Here is a 13,067-nt window from a genome sequence, read left to right as displayed (position 1 = left end):
GGAGGGTTTGTTAGGAAGGTGTGAGGCTCGAGGCAGGAGGTGGGGGACGTGATGGAAACACCATGGAGAAACTGGTGTGGGCTGAAGTTCAGACCTCAGACCCAAGTCTCCCACTCTGATCTCTTTCTACTCCTGAGGGACCTCAAGGGCGGAGCCCGCCCCTCCTCCTTCCCGGCATAAGCATCAGGTCAGCTGCGGTGGAGAAAAGGGCCCCTTGTGCTTGGGAAAAAAGCAAGCATTCCTACACGTCCTGACTCTCCCCTCCCCTCCCCTCCACTCCCTGGCTCACACTGGGGGCCTCCGGGTGCTTGCTCATGGCATCTTGGTCCCACTACCGCCACAGATGTCCCTTTTGGGAGTAATCAGTGGCCGTCCAGGGCCTTGTCCACCCTCCAGGAGCTGAGCAAGAATCACCCGGGCTGGTGGGCCTGTCTGCTCCCCTGAGTGAGACTCCCCAGGAGGCTTGAGATTATCTGAATCTTGGGGCCCATGCCTGAAGCCCACAAACTTTCTCTGCCTACCAAGGGCCCCTCAGGAACGCTGGGTGAACAAATACAGAGCCAAGGAGTTGCACAGCCAGAGTCCCAGTGTGATGCTCAGCCCATCAGTGTGTGATGGAAACAGAGGCCCAGAGAGGTCAGGTGACCTGCCCAGGGCCTTCCAGCCCCCACACAGCTGGGACCAGGATCCACAGCCCCCAGCCCAGAGTGCTGGACACCACACTTCAGGGGAATTGGCGTGCTGACCTCACACCAGAGAGGTCCTGCTAGCTGCCAGCCTGGGGCTCCCCCGCCTGCTGCCCACCCCTTCAACACCGATAGAGGGACTCACAGGCACGACGGTGGGACCTTCCAACTGCAGACACAAAGCACACCACCACCTGAGGTCCAGGGTTGTGATTTGAATCCTACCAAGTGCCCATCAGGCCTTTCCCAGGTTGCAGGGAAAACAGGACCCCAGCCCCCACACAGTCCCTGGACACCTGCTGCTCATGGAGACTTGTCTCCCCACCTTTAGGAAGGGTTTCTATGTGAAGGTTTTTGCATGCACTGGTCTGAACGCATGTTCACAGCCCTGCAAGGTGGGTTTGATTCTCATCCCCATCTTGCAGGTGAAACAGGTTCCCAGAGTCTGAGTAGTTTGCCAAGGCCACACAGCCAGGAAGGGGTGAACCAGGACTCAAACCCAGGTCCTCTGACTGCCACTTTCTCTCTCTGGGGGTCGGTACCCCCAGTCCCTTCCCTCTTGGTCTGTCGGAGACTCAGCAGAGACACCAGGTGAAGGCTCAGTAAGCTCAGGTGCGTGATGGAGACCTGGGGTCTTGTCACTGTCCTGCCACCTCATCCGCTGGCTTTGAAACTATCCGTGCTACTTCAGGCTTCCCCAGAGGTGTCTAACCTGGCCCCAAAACTCAGCCACCCCACCCTAGCCTCTGGGGGCTGAGGCAAGGGCTCCTCTTTTCTCCACACAGAATGGGCACCCTCTGAGGGCCTAAGGTAAGAGGTGGTCTCTTTCTAAAAGGCCTGGTGTCTAGTTAAGCTCTGGGTATCTTCTTAGCTTTGCTTTTTTGGGGGTCTCATTCAGAGAGGAGATTTGACAGCCTCTCTGAAGACACAGAAGTGAATGGCAGAGCGAGAAGAGGCTGTACCCCCCACCTACCATGACTTCCTTATTAGGCACATGGGGAATGTGAGGCCCAGTGGGTGAGAGGGGCCTGAAGGGGCACAGCTGGGACAAGAACCCAGAACTCCAGCCCCCCAGTCCAGGGCCCTCTACTGCCCAGGCTGTGCAAATGGGGCTGGGACCGAAAGATGGGGACATTCAGGCTGGGAGGCGGGCTTGCTGGCCAGCCAGCCCAGGGGCAGCACAGGCACTCGGGCAGGAACTCCCCAGGAAGTTTGGAAACCTTCTTTCCCTAGGATCTCAGCACCCTTTTAGATCCCGTGCAGATTGTCTTTCTGTTAAAGCGTTTTGAGGCACGATGGCTCACGCCTGTAATTGCAGCACTTTGGGAGGCCGAGGCTGGCGGATCACCTGAGGTCAGGAGTTTGAAACCCGCCTGGCCAACAGGGCGAAACCCCATCTCTACTAAAAATACAAAAATTAGCCGGGTGTGGTGGCGCACGCCTGTAGTCCCAGCTACTCAGGGAGGCCGAGGCACGAGAATCGCTTGAACCCGGGAGGTGAAGGCTGCAGTGAGCCAAGATCGCGCCACGGCACTCCAGCCTGGGCGACAGAGCAAGACTCCGTCTCAGAAAAAAAAAAAAACAAAAAACGCTTTGAGAAGCTGCAGAAGCGGCTCTGCCTTTGACCCCGAATGGGCATCTTTACTCGGGTCCATCATCCCCACAAAGACAGGAAATCTGATGCCAAAAAAAAAAAAAAGTCATTCCAGGTGTCAGTAACCAGGCGCTGCCTCCAGCCCCGCCCCGCCCGCCGCCTGCGCCAATCCCCGACGGGCCCGTCTTCCAGCCCCGAAGCGGTCACCTCCTGACCTCTAGTGGCGAGCGCGGGGAACTGCGCCCCGGCTCGTCCGCCCGCCGAGCCCGGGCCGTGCATGCCCTGCCCGTTGTTCCTTCGCAAGCCGAGTGAACCTCCCGATGCATGGACTCTGGCTGTCGTCGACGCAGACTCTCGTGCACTGCTTAACCCCTTTTTTGCTGCCATGTGACGGCTGCAGACACTGTCCTCAAACTGCAGTCCCACAGACAAGTTTTGTATTTTGGTCTGACCTACCCGAAGGTGTCCTTTTTAAGTCTTATTTGTTAATATTTATAATGACATATAATCCAAAGTAAATGGAAACTTCATATTGCGATCTCATTGCCTTGGCGAGACTCTCACCTTTTAATAGATTTGAAGGGGGTGGAGGCGGTGGCTCACGCCTGTAAGTCCTAGCACTTTTGGAGGTCGAGGTGGGAGAATTGCTTGAGGCCTGGAGTTCGAGACCAGCCTGGTCAACATGGAGAAACCACGCCTCTACACACACAGACACACACACACAATGACAATTAGCCTAGCGTGGTGGCACACACCTGTAGCCCCAGCTATTCAGGAGGCTGAGGTAGGAGGAGGAGGATCGCTTGAGCCTGGAAAGTGGGGATTGCAGTGAGCCGAGATCACGCCATTGCACTCCAGCCTGGGCAACAGAGGGAGACCTTGTCAAAAAAAAAAAAAGAAAAAAAGAAAAAAAAAAAGATTTGGAAGGGTAGGAGGGGAGGGTGGAAAGACGGAGGAAAAGGCAACTGAAACCTACTCCGGATATAGTCTTGTTACTCTTCACCAGGAACCCATTTGAGGTAGGCCCTCAAGTTACAGATGGGGAAACTAAGGCCCAGAGAGGTTAAAATACTTTTACAGAATCACACGGCTGGTCGATGGCAGAAGCAGGATTCAAACTGAGGCAGCCCAAGACATTTTGCACCAGGACCTGTCGACCATGCTGTTGTCCACTCATCCAACAAACAGCCATGGAGTATTGACTAACGCCAGCCCGTCTGAGGCTCCAAGAGTCGTACATTTTGGAAGGTAATTTAAGACATGTACTGCTTAGGTTTGGAGGGAAAAAAATAAACCTTCCTAACCACAGATTAGTGTATTAGGACTAGTAGCAATCCCCACACTTTATATTTTCATTCCACCTTGTTAGAAAATGTCGATCAATTGTTGAATACAGTTTATTGTACATCATTCTTTAGGTCAGAAATTTCTCAAGATAAAAGCCTTTGCTTTCTAACATCGACTAACGAAGAAAATGTATGTCATTGAATATGCAAACCTCTCAATCTCTTTCCTCTATGTCCCCCTTCAGGGTCAGGGTCAGGGTTTAGGGTCGGGGTTAGGGTCTAGGATCAGGATTAGGGGTTAGGGGTTAGGGATTAGGGTTCAGGCTTGGGTTCGTACTAGGTCCGGGTCCAGGTCCGGGTCAGCGTTTCGCATTTAGTCAGGGTTTGGTGTTCGGTTTTGGCCGGGTTAGGGTGGGTTAGGACTCGGGTCATAGTTTTGGGTTGGTGCGGTCGGCATCCGTGCTGGAATTTCCTTTCTGGCTGTCACCGTGACCGTAACCTGTATTCTGGTTCCACTGCTCTCCCCTGTCTAATTATCAGGGCTCTTTTCACCGCTGGCTCCACTCATTGCTCGCTCCTCCTGCTTATCTCTCCTGTCCAATCTGCAGAGCTCGCCACCTTCTTGTTCCGCCCTCTTTTCCCTAACATCCAATAGCAGCCTTCTCCGCAGTCCTTGCTCCTACCACTCCTGTCTCTTGTCCAATCAGCAGGCTTTACCAATGCTTACTCAGCCCGCTTCTCTCTCTTGTCCAATTGGCAGGGTCTCCTCAGTGCTCGCCCCACCTACTTCATGCCCGTCCAATTGCAGGATCTCAGTGCTAGCCCCGCCCGCTTCTCGCTCCTATCCAACCAGTAGAGACTCTACCAGTGCCCACCCTGCCCACTTCTCTTTCTTATCCAAGGACAGGATCTCCTAGTGCTCACTCCGCCCACTTCTCTGCCCCATCCAATCAGCGAGCTCTGCCAGTGCGTTGCGTTCCTGTCCTTTGGGGAGGGAGTCCGGGGTCTCTCGGGGAAACGGAAACGCAGGCTCAGATGTGCGGGTCCAGTTTCGAGGCAAAGCAGACAAAGCGCTCTTCCAGCACACAGTGGTTTTGTGGGGCAAAGGCCGCGCGATTCCGCAGGCCCTGACCCTGCAGGGACTCAGGATGGCCCTGGGCGCTTTGTCCGGGTGGAGCAAGGGGTCGTGTGCGGGCGGCTGCGCAAATGGCCCCGCCGGCACCGCGCGGGCCCGGGTATGGGGGCAGCCTGGGGAGGCAGCGCCTGCGGGTGCCGCCCACGCCGAGCGCTCTCTGCCTCCCCGAGCACTCGCTGCGGACTCCAGGGCACCGTGCACTGAGTGCCATACCTGCTGTGCGCACAGGGGCTCGGCTGGGCTCCCGCTCCCTCTCTCGGTGGAATGAGCTGTCAGAGCCGCCTCTGCGCTCTCCCGTGCTAAAGGAATGGAAGCTGGGCTCCATGCCCCGGGAAAAGGGTGTTTGGCGCCACCAGCGACTGGCAAACCGGTTGCACACCTGCTCAGCTGTCAAGCTCATCTGAAGGACAAGTCCCCCGGCCCCCAAACAACAAAACCTCCAGCCCGGCTGGAAGGCGGAGCTGTGGCTGCTCATTTGCAATCCGAGGTCACTGTGTGGCAGGGCCAGGAGCTGAGCTGGAGACGAGGGCATCGTGTGGCAAGAGGAGGGTTCAGTGAGTATATTTGAGAGGTGAACCAAGCACCAGGATTTGGGGTGTCTTGGATTAGTAGTAATGGATTGTTGGTTCAGACCAAAGACCTGCGAAGAAAGCAAGAATATTTGGATGGCCCCGTGGCAACAGCCTTTTGCAGCCAGCAGGGCTGCTCTTGCTTGCTGGGAAGGAGACTGGCACCCGGACGGAGTCTCACTAAGCCTCCCCTCCCATCTCATCGCTTGCAGAGGGACGTGAGGAAAAGGGGCCTCCACAATCCCCAGAGACAATCCAAGGACCGTGGGAGCCGCTGGCCTTAGCCTCGGACTTTCCTGGAGCAGAGACAGTTTCAGAGCCACTGGCTGCCAGGTACTATCATCCCATGGCCATGGGACCAGCTCGTGATCAGTTCCTTTCCCTCCTCAGATGGAGACTGGAGCGTGGAGTGGGTGTGCCGGTGCCAGGGCCCCAACACGGGGACAAGGTCAGACCCCAGGGATGGGGAAGCCACCAGCAAGGAGCCCACGTCAGGGACTGGGGTTGGGGGCTTCCTCTGACCCCACACTGCTCCTGCACCCTGACTCATCACCTGAGTTCATGTCTGTTTTGCAGAATGAGGGGACAGACTTCGAAGGAAACACATGCAGGCCTGACACCTAAAGAGAAAGCCAGCTGTCCCTGTGGTTTATTTCTAGTATTTTGTCTGATTGCTTTTCAGTGAGTCAGTGATAGCCAACGTCTTTAGTTCCTAGTACGTACCAGTGCTGTTTGAACACTCTCCCTGCGCTCTGTGCTCTTCCTATGATGAAGTGAAAACTTCATGTAAGGACAGGAAAAGTGTATCCTGGCCAGCTGTGGGGCTGGATCCACGCGGGGTCAGCCCATGGCATGTTTGGCCATCACACCATGCTCACTTCTGCTCCTTCTTTTCCTTGTACTGTTATGACATCAGCGTCTCTTCTGAGACCAACTGTGCCTGCTCATATTTAGGCCTGATACTGCCCAGGTGTGTGACCCTAGGCAGGTTCTCAAACGTCTCACCTGTAAAATGGAGATGGTACTAGGACCTTCCATGGGGTGGTTGCGAAGGTTAAGCGGGGGTGGTTAGCCAAAGCCTAGGAGCATCAAGGAGCACCACTGAGACACAGTGAGTATTTGTGGAATATTAATTCTTAATTCTTTAATAATTCTCTAATGAATTATTTACTTAATTCCTTTAGGATCAATCATCATTTATTCAGTCAACTGTTAGGCTCTAATCATTTTCAGTTAGGTTAGACATAGCATAGGGTTATGACTGTTAGGGTTAGGGTGGGGATTAAAATTCTATATGAGATTTGGGTTGGGAAACAGAGTCAAACCGTATCATCAGTTCAATATTTTATATTAAGAGTTACAGAGATGTTGAACTCATATTCCTCATGGAGGTTAAAAACTCTATATGATGGTGAGAAGTTGTAGTTATAAAATTTATTTATTCTATAAATTTATCTTTGTACACTAAGGACCCGTATTCATTAAACTAAAATAAAATATTCTGAGAACTGTGTGATGTGACTAAGCTATGACCGTACCAGCTCATTTAATCCTTACCAACTGATAACTATAGTGCCCACATTTTGCTCATGAGGAAACAGAATTAGAAAGATAAAACGTCTTGCCTAGACTCCCAGCTAGCAAGTGACCTATGCCAGGCTTGAGTCTACGGACAGATCTGAAGTCTTGGACTTTTAATTACTATTCCTATTCAAGTCTATCATTTTGGATGTATTTTCTGGGTGACAGGGTGAGACCCTGTCTCAAACAAAAAAAGAAACCCAAAAAGTTTGTTTGTGAAGAAGGAGGAAAACTAGTTTTATGTGGTGTCATCAAGAAGTGAGAAAGGAAAATGTCTTGATCATAGAGCATGATCTGATACTTTAAAAGTTGCCAAGAGGTCAAATAATGAAGGCAGATGGGACCTTTTGAGCTTACTGGTGACCTTCATATGAGCAATTTCACTGTTGGAGATGAAGCCATGTTGGTGTTCAGTTACTCAACATTATTCAACATCCCTTCATGCTAAAAACTCTCCATAAACTAGGTATTGATGGAACGTATCTCAAAATAATAAGAGCTATCTATGACAAATCCACAGCCAATATCATACTGAATGGACAAAAGCTGGAAGCATTCCCTTTAAAAACTGGCACAAGACGAGGATGCCTTCTCTCACCACTCCTATTTAACATAGTACTGGAAGTTCTGGCAAGGGCAATCAGAGAAAGAAATAAAACATATTCAAATAGGAAGAGAGGAAGTCAAATTATCTCTGTTTGCAGATGACATGATTTTATATTTAGAAAACCCCATCGTCTCAGCCCAAAAACTCCTTAAGCTGATAAGCAACTTCAGCAAAGTCTCAGGATACAAAATCGATGTGCAAAAATCACAAGCATTCATATACAGCAACAATAGACAGAGAGCAAAGTCATGAGTGAACTCCCATTCACAATTGCTACAAAGAAAATGAAGTACCTAGGAATACAACTTACAAGGGGTGTGAAGGACGTCTTCAAGGAGAACTACAAACCACTGCTCAAGGAAATAAGAGAGGACACAAAACAATGGAAAACCATTTCATACTCATGGATAGGAAGAATCAATATAGTGAAAATGGCTATACTGCCCAAACTAATTTATAGATTAAATGCTATTCACATCAAACTTCCAGTGACTGTCTTCAAAGAATTAGAAAAAACTACTTTAAATTTCATATAGAACCAAAAAAAGAGCCCGTATAGCCAAGAGTACCCTAGGCCAAAAGAACAAAGCTGGAGGCATCACGCTACCTGACTTCAGACTATACTACAAGGCTACAGTAACCAAAACAGCATGGTACTGGTACCAAAACAGAAATATAGAACAATGGAACAGAACAGAGGCCTCAGGAATAACACCACACATCTACAACCATCTGATCTTTGACAAACCTGACAAAAACAAGCAATGGGGAAAGGATTCCCTATTTAATAAATGGTGCTGGGAAAACTGGCTAGCCATATGCAGAAAACAGAAACTAGACCTCTTTCTCACACCTTATGCAAAAATTATGTCAAGATGGGTTAAAGACTTAAATGTAAAACCCAAAACCATAAAAACCCTAGAAGAAAACCAAGGCAATAGGGTTAGGGTTAGGGTTAGGGTTAGGGTTAGGGGTTAGGGTTCGGGTTAGGGTTAGGCCAGGACCAGGATCCCAGATCACCTATCCCATCACCCTGAGCCCATGTCCTTCACATGCTTCTCTCTCGCATCATCTTTCCAGAAGTATCTCCTACCTAATCTGACCTCCTTTGGCCTCTTCTCTATTTTTAATCAAAGAAGTCTTTTTAAAGAACAAATGAGTTACTATGTTACCTGCCTAAAGCCTTCCCTTGCTCCCCACTGCCTTAGGGTGAAAGACAACCATAACCTTTGTCCTCACCCCCCCACCTCTTGGGCTTCGTCTCTTCCCCTTTGTCTCCTTTCATACTGTTAGCTCATGCTCCTGAATTAATTGGAACTCCCTATTTATGACGTGTCTTCTCCCAACTGTAATCCTTTTGCACATGCTGTCCCCTCTGCCTTTAACACTCTTACCAACCCTGCTGCATTTGTCTGTTCTTTTTTAGGTTACCGAGTAGATCTTTCTTTTTCCAGGTAACCTCCCTGGCTTGCTGGCCTCCAGGGTAAAGTAATCCCTACTGAGTTCTCTGGGAGCAACTCTATGCTGTTATGATCTGTGTTACCACCAGTTTCTCCTGGCTCCTGAGAGAAGGCTGGATATAGAAGATAATGCTGCCATCCATTAGGAGAAAGGGAATGCTGTATGGAACCCAGCAGTTCTCCAGGACACCTCTTGGTACTTCCACTGACCACAGTAAACGTTCATAAAAAACTAACCCAACCAACTAAATAACCAACAAAGGCAGGACCACTAAGGGTTTGGACCCTTCAGGAATGAAGGTTTTGATCACCCTACTGGTAAAAAGCCAGAACAATGGAAGGGTGGGCTCAAGGCAAACGGAACCTGGGATGAATAATGTAAGAAGGAATTTATGAATATTAACTACAGCATTGTGACCAGTTACAGAAAGAGAACTATAGTAGTGATACAGTTTTTTCTCCTTGTTTGTATGTGTATGTCTATCTGTATCTATGTCATCTATCTTTCTATTTATTAATCTATATGCACATTTTGTTTTGTTTTGAGAGGGGGTCTCACTGTATCACCCAGGCTGGAGTGCAGTGGCGGATCTCGGCTCACCACAACCTCTGCCTCCTGGGTTCAAGCAATTCTCCTGCCTCACCCTCCTGAGTAGCTGGGATTACAGGCATGCATCACCATGCCCAGCTAATTTTTGTATTTTTAGTAGAGATGGGGTTTCACCATGTTGGCTAGGCTGGTCTTGAAATCCTGACCTCAGGTGATCCGCCTGCCTTAGCCTCCTAAAGTGCTAGGTTTACAGGTGTTAGCAACTGCACTCGGTCTGTTTTGTTTTAAGAGATAAGGTCTTGCTGTGTTGCCCAGGTTGCCCTCAAACTCCTGGGCTCAAGAGATCCTCCTGCCTCAGCTTCCCAAGTAGCTGAGGTTACAGGCACAAGCCACCATGCCTGGCTAGCATATTTGTTTTTATTAACTAATTTTTTCTTTTGTTTCCTCTTTTATCCTTGTTATTTTATAGAAGGATTATTGGCAGGAGCTTGTAGGTTATAAACTCTTCAGGCAGAACTGCCAAGGAATAACCTCACTCAAAAGATGGGTGCAGTGTCTGTTGGGGCTTCCTATCTCCCCTCTGTGGGAGAAGGGGAGAGGGCCTTGTGTTAATATGAAGGATGCATTGAAACTTGTTATACAAAAAATATACATTTATTAATGTAGTACAGAAGACTTAATATCTGTAGAAGAATGTGTGTGGATGCTGAGCAACAAAAGGGGTGGCTGGGCCAGTGAGAAGCTATTGACACCTGGTTAGGTGCAGTGTCAGGTAATTCCAGCACTTTCGGAGGCCGAGGTGGATGGATCACCTGAGGTCAGTAGTTCAAGACCAGCCTGGCCAACATGGCAAAACCCTGCCTCTGCTAAAAATACAAAAATTAGCTGGGCATGGTGGCGGGTGCCTGTAATCCCAGCTACTTGGGAGGCTGAGGCAGGAGAATCACTTGAACCTGGGAGGCAGAGGTTGCAGGGAGCCAAGATCGTGTCATTGTACTCCCGACTGGGCAACAAGAGTGAAACTCCATCTCAAAATGAAAAAAGAGAAGCTACTGACTCTCAGCTCCAAACTGAGCCTTCCATACTTAACTTGGCAATGGTGGGACTGGAACTGTCTGAATTACATTAGTTTTGCCAGCCGGCTCCTTGTTAGGGGCTGTCAGGCAGACAAAGATACACTCCTTTCTGTTGTCTTTGTTGTTCATGCCAATGTCATCTCAGCAGTGTCATTTCACTTCCAGTTTCCAGTTTTTTCCACACTCCTAGAATCAGCTTCATCTCTCTCTTCAGAGGCTCCACTGGGCAGTGCTCCCCCACCAGAGGTCTGGGTCCCAGCTCTGCAGAAGCCCTGATCTGAGCTCCCAGGAGCCAGCCCCAGCTGGTCTCTGCTCAGGTGTCTGGGTTGCAGGTCCTGGGGGGTCCCTCTGTTGACCTTCTAGGTTCTCACAACCTAATCTCTTACTATTGTCCCCAGTCCTTGAGGGGGTGCCTGCATCCTGCAGTTACTTTCTCTGTTACCTCAATGTCTTCCTTTGCTTTTCTAGTTCCCTGGTAGCCACCAATTTCCTGATATTAAATTCTTTCCATTTTTCTTTTTATTTTTTGAGATGGAGAATCACACTATCACCCGGGCTGGAGTGGAGTGGTGCTATCTTGGCTCACTACAACCTCTGCCTCCCAGGTTCAAGTGATTCTCCTGCCTCAGCCTCCTGAGTAGCTGGGATTACAGGCACCCACCACAACGCCCAGCTAATTTTTTGTATTTTTAGTAGAGACGGGGTTTCACTATGTTGGCCAGGCAGTCTCGAACTCCTGACCTTGTGATCTGCCTGTCTTGGCATCCCAAAGTGCTGGGATTACAGGCATGAGCCACGGCGTCCTGCCTCTTTCCATTTTTCTAACTGAACTCTTAGTGATACAAGATAATGCAGAGTTCCTTCTCACACGGATCCTACAGTCCAGTGGGAGAGACAGATATTAAGCAAATAATTACATTTAATTATGTTGAAATAAGTGCCATGAAGGAAAAGTACAAAGTTTATTAGCATATTAAAGGCCCTGAGAAGTTTTGCAGTAAATAAGCCTGGTTAGCATTGTTTAGGGCAACATCTCCTTATTTTATTTGACCAAGAAACTTCATGGTAAACCTATTAGCACCCAGCAGAGTTAGCGTGCTACATAGTAGTGCATTGTGCAAATGGAAAAGGGAAGTCATTGAAGAAATGTGAGCTGGGGGACTTGGAGTGTGAGCATTTGCCATGTTCCTCCAGTAGCATCCAGTGGGTTAGGGGCATCTTAGCTGCAGGATTCCAGTCATAGGATCAACTGACAATTCTCCTTGCTCTTTTCTTTTTTTTTTTTTTTTTTGAGACAGAGTCTCGCTCTGTCGCCCAGGCTGGAGTGCAGTGGCGCGATCTCGGCTCACTGCAAGCTCCGCCTCCCGGGTTCACGCCATTCTCCTGTCTCAGCCTCCCCAGTAGGTGGGACTACAGGCGCCCGCTACCACACCTGGCTAATTTTTTGTATTTTTAGTAGAGACGGGGTTTCACCGTGTTAGCCAGGATGGTCTCGATCTCCTGACCTCATGATCCACCCGCCTCGGCCTCCCAAAGTGCTGGGATTACAGGTGTGAGCCACCGTGCCCGGCCTCTCCTTGCTCTTACTCTAGCCCCATGAGGCACCTTTCTGGTCATCACCGACTTACTGAGTAAATTTCCCTATAGGGAGAGGATGCTCTCATTCACCAGCACAGATGTTCTGGTCTACCTGGCAGTTTCTTTCTCATTATAGAGCAAGGTTTCTTGACCTAGGTCTTTAGAGGGACCATCCACCCCTTAAGACTATCTGCAAAATGTGTGTGTGTGTGTATGCATGTGCACGTGTGGGTGCACGCGTGTGTGTGTGTGCATGCATGGACATTTTTCCGGCAAGAGGGTCCATATCTTTTGATATTCCTAGTGGGAGTGTGACTTCAGAAAAGGATAAGTTTAGGAATCACTGCATTAAAGGAAAATGTTCTATTATTTGTGTATTGATCTCCTGTGAGTGTGGTCACTGTAAATGGGTTCTTCTTCGTCTGATCAGCCTTGTGTTGACTCACCAAACTGAGGTTCTGGATCCTCCAAGGTACCTACTCCCCTGGCTAAAGGATGAACCAACCTTCTTGGACCTCAAGGGATCACTCCCCTCTAGGCCATTGCCTGTGCCATTTCCTCTCACTGGGAAACCCTCTCCCCAGGCCTTGTGGTCAACTCCCAGTTATTCTTCAGGTCTCAGCTTAGAAGTCATTTCCTCCTTGAAACCTTCTCTGACTAACCGCTTCGGGATTTGATAGCCCTTATTTGTGCTCCCACAGCATCCGTCCCACCTCTCTGGGGCCCCTACTTTCCCTTCCCACAGGACCATGTTTTTCCCTTCATTGTGTCTGTTCCATGATACAATTAACTGTTTATAGTACTTCTCTGCCACTTTTAGAATGCAAGCTCCACAAGGAAGGGGGGCTGTGTCCAGCTTTGCTCTGCTTTTCCCCCAACACCAAGCACAGTGTCTAGCATATATTAAGTGCCCATTAAAATCGAAGGAATGCATACAAAAATAAG

Source organism: Gorilla gorilla, chromosome 9, assembly GCF_029281585.2.
Source record: "Gorilla gorilla gorilla isolate KB3781 chromosome 9, NHGRI_mGorGor1-v2.1_pri, whole genome shotgun sequence".
Taxonomy (NCBI): domain Eukaryota; kingdom Metazoa; phylum Chordata; class Mammalia; order Primates; family Hominidae; genus Gorilla; species Gorilla gorilla.
This window is presented reverse-complemented; position numbering follows the sequence as displayed.